The sequence below is a fragment of the Thunnus maccoyii genome, chromosome 11 (genome assembly GCF_910596095.1).
Source record: "Thunnus maccoyii chromosome 11, fThuMac1.1, whole genome shotgun sequence".
Lineage (NCBI taxonomy): Eukaryota > Metazoa > Chordata > Actinopteri > Scombriformes > Scombridae > Thunnus > Thunnus maccoyii.
This window is the reverse complement of record NC_056543.1, coordinates 2,206,409-2,214,159: the sequence shown is the minus strand read 5'-3', so window position 1 is coordinate 2,214,159 and position 7,751 is coordinate 2,206,409. Positions and strand designations below refer to the sequence as shown.

Below are 7,751 nucleotides of genomic sequence, written 5' to 3'. Positions count from 1 at the left end.
CTTTCTCAAGGTGCCCTTCTGATAAGGTCATTTCAAAATTCACGACTGTAAAATAGCTGATTTATTGTGTCCATAAACACAATGTCGCTTACTGAGCCAAGAAAGCCTACTGTATGCCTAAGAAAACATAGAGAGAAGCCACTTTGTCAGAGAAGTTTGTTCTGAAGAACAAAAAAAGAAAAACAGGTTGCCAGTCGTGTTCAAATGTTTCAGCACCAAGGACAGCACCCGGCGCTCTACATGCATCGACTGATGAACGGTTCAGCACCACCGCCGATAGACAGCGACAGGCCAGGTGCTCTGTGTCACCACCATGTCATTCTAACACAGGAATAACATAAACATACAATAGACACAGCGGTTTACATCACTACAAGAACTATTCACTCAAATATAATCAACAACACCACAGGCAGTGACACAGAACGGTGCTGAGATGCTGTAAGAATGGTGTTAAACAGCACCACTCTGCCATTGCAACTCACATTGTGGTCTTAGGTGGGATTACATCCGTAGTGAGAGGAACTACCATAGAGAATGAATAGAAAAAAGTTAAGAGAGTTAAGCTTACTATTTATGCTGCGCTGCCCAGTTGGGTCACATGCTACATCTCCAGCGGGGCCCATACTGAGCGTGGACCCCGGGGTGGTCGCCCCCCTCTGCCTCAGTGGTCGCTCTGTTTATACTGACACTGCTCATACCTTCAGTATCAACATTTTTGCAACTTGCCAAGTACGTAAATTAACATTTTCTCATTATGTTGAGAGAAAACGTGATTCAGCAGCATTACATTTCTAACAGAATGTAGAGGCCCAGCTGTCTCCTTTTGGGTCAAGCTCACCTATCTTCATGATTGTTGCCATGGAGATCAGCGCTAAAGTAAACAGTCAAGGTTGTCTGTAAGGCAGAGTCCTCTTATCTGGTTGTGGGATGGGTGCTGCCAGGATAATTAGGTGTTGGTCAGGTTGAGTAACGTTTCACTTGTACCAGAATGTCTCAGCAATCAATCAAGCTGTCAATAAATTCTTTGCACAAGACATCGAAGGATTTCCAGGTATTTCTTCTCTAATATTTTTCCATAACAATACTGAACACATTTTATTTTGTTTTACAGTTTATTTTACACACACTTCTCAAAACTCTTCATACAATCAGCACAACAGAAGTTAATGTGGAAATGAATGCAATCAATCGTTTCTTTGAACATCAGCTTTTGCCCTCACGATCAAATATTACACAGCTCATATAGAATATTCACCCTCAGCTCAGATAAAATCTATACATGTCCTTTTTATAACACACTGATCTGTACACATTGATCAGATAGCTGTCAGGTTGTTAAAATAGCTCCTGCATTCAAATGATTAGCCCACATAATATGGTAATATTAGACACATGAGATCAATCAATAATCACTTCATATAATAATAACTTTATAGCAGCTTTCAAAAACAAAGTTACAAAGTGCTTTAACATAAAAACAGATAATACAAGTAAATAAGATCCAAAACATAACATATAAACAAAATAAAATAATTCAAATGTTAACAACAAATACCATCAGTAAGTCTTAATAAGAGATTTAAAAGAGGACACTGAAATCAGAACCATCAGTAGAGCCCCGCTGGAGGATCTCAAGCAGCTATCAGGTTCATAGATATAATCAGGAGTCTGACCATTCAGGGCTTTAAAAACAAGCAGTAAAATCTTAAATTCTGCAAGATCCCACATGAGATTTCATTGTGCCAGATTAAAGAGATTAAAGGAATAAATGAGTGGAGAAACATAATAACTGCAGATGCTTCCACTCAGGTGCACTTCATGGAACAATTACACGATTAACATCCAATCCTGCTCTGTGACCTGTATAAATATACTCAGCAGGCCCAGTTGATTCTGATAAAAGAGGGTTGATTGTTGAGGCACGAATGTCAAAAGCTTCAGTCACAAAGACTGTTTAACTGACTGGTGTTTCACTAAAGTGACATCTGCATTTAGATCGATGAGAAAAAAGACGTCAGTAAACAGAAATTGTGTTTGACAGCACACATTTGATGACCGTGATGCTTGTGCATCAGTGCGATATGTAAGTAAAAACAGAAGAGCAACTCTTCCTTAGGTGACTGAGAATGTCAGTGCAGGATGTGATCAGACTGTGTCAGCAAGAACAGTCCATTGACAATTACACAGAGAGGGATATTATAGTAGGGCTGCAGTGCATAAAGCCCTCATTACAAAGATGAATGCACATCTGAGAGTTCAGTGGTGCAACAACCACAGGCACTGGTCTACAGAGATGTGGAGAACAGTGATGAGGTCAGATGAGTCATCCTTCACCATATTCTCAACAGGTGGGCGACGGCATGTGTGGCGTTCATAAAGAGAACAGTCCAGGTCTGAATGTTTGACCCCTACAGTGAGGGGGTCTGATGACTCTGTTATGCCATGGGGGGCATTTTGCTGGCATGGTTTGGGTCCACTTGTCCCATTAGAGGGAAGGGTCACTGCTAATCAATACAAAGTAGTTGTGACTCCTGATGGGAGTGGTCTCTTCCAGGGTGATGATGCCCCAATTCACAGGGCACGAGGGGTCACTGAATGGTTTGATGAGTATGAAAATGATGTGATGATGTCACCAGATCTCAACCCAGCTGAACACCTATGATAGATTTAGGACCAACATGTTAGATAGCGCCTCCAGCACTATTTTGATGATGATGCTGGAGGTGCTGGTCTTCATCCCCCCAGTAGAGTTCAGAGACTGGAGAATAAATGCCAAGGTGCACTGAAGCTGTTCTGGCAGCACATGGTGGCCCAACACTGCATGTTGGTTTTTCCTTTAATTAGCCAAGTCAAAATGTATTTGTTTATATTAAAATAAATAAATAACATAATATAAAAGTAAAGTGCAAATAAGAATGAAAGAAAACTGTCACTCCTCTGTATTTCATTTGTGGCTAAATTTTGATGGATTGCCTCTTTTTTAAAAGCTCCTCCATTTAGTTTTGGGCAAATTACCAAGATTCTCCAAGAAACCTTTTGTGATAACATTGTTTTGTGCAACAGCAAAGCCAACAACACTGTCTGAATACCTAAAACATTCAGTTCAGCAGTTGAAAAGCTTGAGTACTGGCTGTGTTTGTCAGGGACAGACATTTTTCTTGAAAGTTTGTTCTGTGATTTGTGATGCTCCAACAAGGACATTTATCAGGAGTATCAGGTCTCACATTGGATATTATCACTGTGATAAGTGCTTACAAAAGAATAAACACAACTCACCGGGTGACATTTCCTGAGGATACTGCAACTTGTAGAACAAATGAATCTTTTAGATTAGGAACAGATGAAGAATCACCACCTTACTTTGTCCTCTGGTAAATACTGGTGTTGATATGGTTGCTGGTTTTCCTGATGATTACATGCACCTGCTGTGTTTGGCTGTTATGAGGCATCTTCTTGAAAAGATGTCTGCTGCCTCTTTGTGTTCCAGAAGTTTGTCTCTTCAAGCTACCCTAACCCTAACCTCTGATAAATTATTGGCATTGGCACAAAACCAACAGAGCTGCTGGATTTTTGGTGTTGACTGGTCCTGTTGTATAATAACTTCATGTTTCTCTCGGTTTCTATCTATATTTTCGTTATCCTGCTGTATTGTTCACAAATGAACCAACTGGCTCATCATTTCTGTGTCTCATTTGTGGAGTGTTACAGCTTGCTTTATGGTAAAGTCCAATTAGTGCGCAACATTCTTGGATTAGTGCATCTTGCTCGTGATGTAAAGGTCATTCAGACAGTATCTCTGGTTTCTCTTATGAATAATAAGGAAAGCTGACAGTCTTCTAGCACAGATTACCTGAACAGGAACAGAGAGGTTGTGATTTTGATTCACCCATTGAGCAGGAGACCTCTTTAAAACATCTATATCAAGATGGGCCGGTACCACAATGGATGTTAGGGATGTGCAGAGAGCCTAGTATTTGTATTTGTATTTGTTGAGGCAGCAAAATTATTTGTATTCGTATTCGAATAAAAGTGGACAGAGGCTTAAAAATCCTGTTTTTGTTTTTATTATGCTTTTAATTTTAGAAAATTAAACTGTTACAATAAGTGTTCATGTAGCGTGTGTCAGTAGTTCAGCTTTATCTCTGGGGAACACTCCCAACTCTGGGACTGATGTCCAAATTAGGAAATGTGCGTCATGTAGCAGGTGGATGTGACTCCCCTCGTTGAGACTTGCTGATAGATGTCACAGCGGAGCAGAGGAGAGACACTGAGATAGCAATGTAACCGACCCACACTCTGGTATTTGACATGGTTTATTTTTATTCCTGAAAACAAATAATTTTTTAAATATTTGTATGAAACAAATATTCATAAAAAAAAAACCCACTATTTGTGCTTTGCCGAATAATATAGTTGTATTCAGGCACAACTCTAATGGATGTTGGGAAATATCAGTTCTAGATCTAAAAACATCAGATAAAGCTGACTGCATTGTCATTGACTGGGAAAGTTGTTTCTGTGCAAAAAAATAGTTGGCCATGAAGACAGAGAGTTTGCCATGCACCAGGAGTACAGAGTCGAAGAAGCACTCTACGGTTACCCTCTCGACTCGAGAGCTGGGATTATATGTCATCTCCCACTTGTCCCCTGTGATGCACTGTGTAGAGATTGTTAAGCCTTTGCAAAAGTGTGTGCGGTGGGAGACAAGTTTGAAGTGTTGCCTCTTCCTCACACAAATTAATCCCATGCATTTGTTCAGTCTTTGTGCATAGTTGAGTACACTGTAGTTGTTAGTTTGGAACATGTCCTCTTTGTTTTTATGTGCAGTTTTCATTCTGTCCTTCATATCTTTAGGTTTTTACTGGCTTAATTAATTAATTAAATAGTTGTGCCGCATATTTTCACTCTTCATTGTAATCAGATTACTTTTATCCCTCATCTTGTATCAGGAGATGTTTCACATTGTTATATTTGAATCCAATAATGAAGTGGAAGTGGTGCTTGAAATTTGGATAAAAAAATAAAAAAATAAATAAATTTAAATAAAAGAAACTGCAAAAGCAGTAAGATCACAGGAGCCAACTGGAGCACATTGGATTCCATACAAAGTTCGCTCAATATTAAGCAAAGGTATGAAGAAGCCATTATTCGCTGTGCTCAGTATCTAAAATTCTTTCCATTCTTATATTCACTCCATTCATTTTTACTTTCACAGCTACATATGAGGAAGCAAGAGTCCAACTGACATATTCAGAAGACTCCACACAAAAGCCACAGCAGAAAGATAATTGGCCAAAACCATTAGTGGAATTTGCAGGACTGATGATTATCTTACTTTCATTTAAAGGAGAAATTCACTGCTGTGAATATAATGATTTCTTGAAACTAGGTCACCTAATTAGTAGAAATGTGCAGTTATTTTGGAAATTTGTGCCTTATGACTAGAGAAAGCTGAGAAAAAGCAGTAGATTCCCTATAACACTCTTAAGGGGGAATAATCCTACAACAACCAGAATGCACTGTGTGCGTCATGAGCTGTACACAGCTGTACACCCACCAAGTGTGGAGTCGATCGGATGAACGGTTCAAGAGATACATGAAGGACATACAGACAGAGATTCATTCCTTTAGTAGATGCATGCATAGAGTAGTTTTGGTGTCATATGACAATAAAACAGTGTCACAGGAAGTTATATCACAAATACAAGACCTGAAGAAGCAGAGTTCCACTTGTCAGTTCAGATAAAGGGAATTAAAGTTCACGATTCTGAACAGCATTTATGCTTTTCTTAACAGACTTTGGGGGTTTGACAGCATGTTTCAAATGGAATTAGACTTACAAATATATAAATCTCCAAGACAAATTTACTCTTAAAAGTAAAATGTGTATTTCTTTTCAATTTCCTTCACTTTTTGACAGTGTTGTACACTTCGAAATTTAAACCCAGATGCTCCCTTGTTCTCTTGTTTGCAGTGATTAATACAAGAAGTCACACCGACCACTGCTAGAAATGCAGACTTCAGTGAATATGAGCAAAGAACTCGCCTCACATAGACATCTGAAATATTGTGAGCTCAGTCTTCACTAGGAGACTAGGAGTCTTTAAAACTGCTAGACCCAGACGCCCTTTTACGGGGATTGCCAGGGTGTTTACATATGCTAATTAGGCTCACCTGACACGCACATCTAATGTACATCATCATCATCATCATCATCAACATCATTATAAGAACACAGGTGCAAACAATTCTGTGGTTTAAGAACATGTCATGAATCTGATGTAGACTTTTCTTAGGACCTTCCTCAAGAACAAATCGAGGTATCGCATCTCCCTTGATGATGACTTTTCACTCACTCAGAGTGAACATACTCAGAGTTGATTGAACTGACTTAGATTTGTGAAACAGTTAATTGAATAATAAATTATCATCTCATTGCACAGCCTGTATGAGGGTCATCTGTGTTTGAAGGAGTCTTTACAGGACGCTCAGGAATTAAAAGACAAGAGCTACAAAAGCCTCAGAGTTGGAGTATTGGTGCGTATATTCTCCCATTGTTTTATGACTCCTAGAACAATATCACCAGTAATCATGTTTTGACCAAATTATAACAGATAAAGCTTGATTAGTTGTTGTTTTCAGTGGTTCAAATTAATTATGTTTAAAGCCAGCTTTACAAGGTTTTCACCAACATTCTGCATTAATTAACATATCATTACCTGAGTGTATATAAGGGCTCAGGTCAGTGTTTGAGTCTTTACAGGCCACTCAGGACTTAAAGACAAGATGTTTAATTATAATAAAAAGTATAATAAAACCAGATTTACATGGTTGGACATTTGATAAGTATATATTTACATTGTTTTAATACTACTCAAATAAAAATTAAAATTAAAATTAAAATTAAAGATAAAAACTTTATGTTTAAGGCCAACTTTATAACTTTTTGATGATATATTGAAAGGTTGGATGTTTAAGGAGTTTAAAAAGCTTTTTCTTCAGCAGGGAATGAACAGCTTTTCTAGTTTAATGTTGCTTTAGAACCTCCAGTTTATACATTTATAGCAGTAATAACATATTTATAACTTGCATAATAGTCATTACATATTATGTCTTGCATCTTTATTTATTTATCTTATTTATCTGTTGCCCAGGTGACAGTAAACACGAGGAGATGTCCGATACGCCAACGTTTCAGAGCACCTCCACAGAGGAGACAAAGCTTTTCCTCCGACTACAATCTGGAAGGAAAGTAAAAGATCTTCAGACATTACAGAGGTTGGTGATTACTGAACTGAGCTGAACATGTTCTGCAACTTTATGATAATGTTTGTTTAGATTTGGAGGACCAATTCAACAATCTGTTACAGAAAGCAGGCATTTGAACCATGTCCACAAAGCACCGGTATGCTTTTTACACTGTAAACGGTATTATCATTGCACTAATAGAAATATCATTGGATGCAAACAGTTTTTTTGCTGGCTTAGTACTTGCACAATGTGAAATGATAATAAAGTCGTCTCTAATGTGATATATTCTAATCCCATGGAACATTATTTCACTTAATGTTCTGTGTCAACAGGGAAACATAAAAAAGAAATGCTTGAAGGTGCAAAAGAAGGTGTAATAAAGACAAAATGAGCAGAAAAACAGCAAAGAAAAAAATGACAAAGAGGTCATTGATGGCTTTAAGGTTGTGCTGAGTGATCTACAAAAAAGAACTGATGAAACTTCAACTTCAGAGGCT

The 7,751-nt window shown here is 38.1% G+C and overlaps 1 long non-coding RNA gene across 1 annotated transcript; it reads left to right on the top strand.

Annotated features, from left to right (window-relative positions):
* The first annotated feature begins 5,830 nt into the window (after positions 1-5,830).
* On the top strand, positions 5,831-7,275 carry LOC121907516. The gene is made up of 3 exons (XR_006098897.1): positions 5,831-6,323; positions 6,447-6,540; positions 7,158-7,275. It is a non-coding gene; the product is annotated as an uncharacterized LOC121907516 (long non-coding RNA).
* Positions 7,276-7,751: the final 476 nt, after the last annotated feature.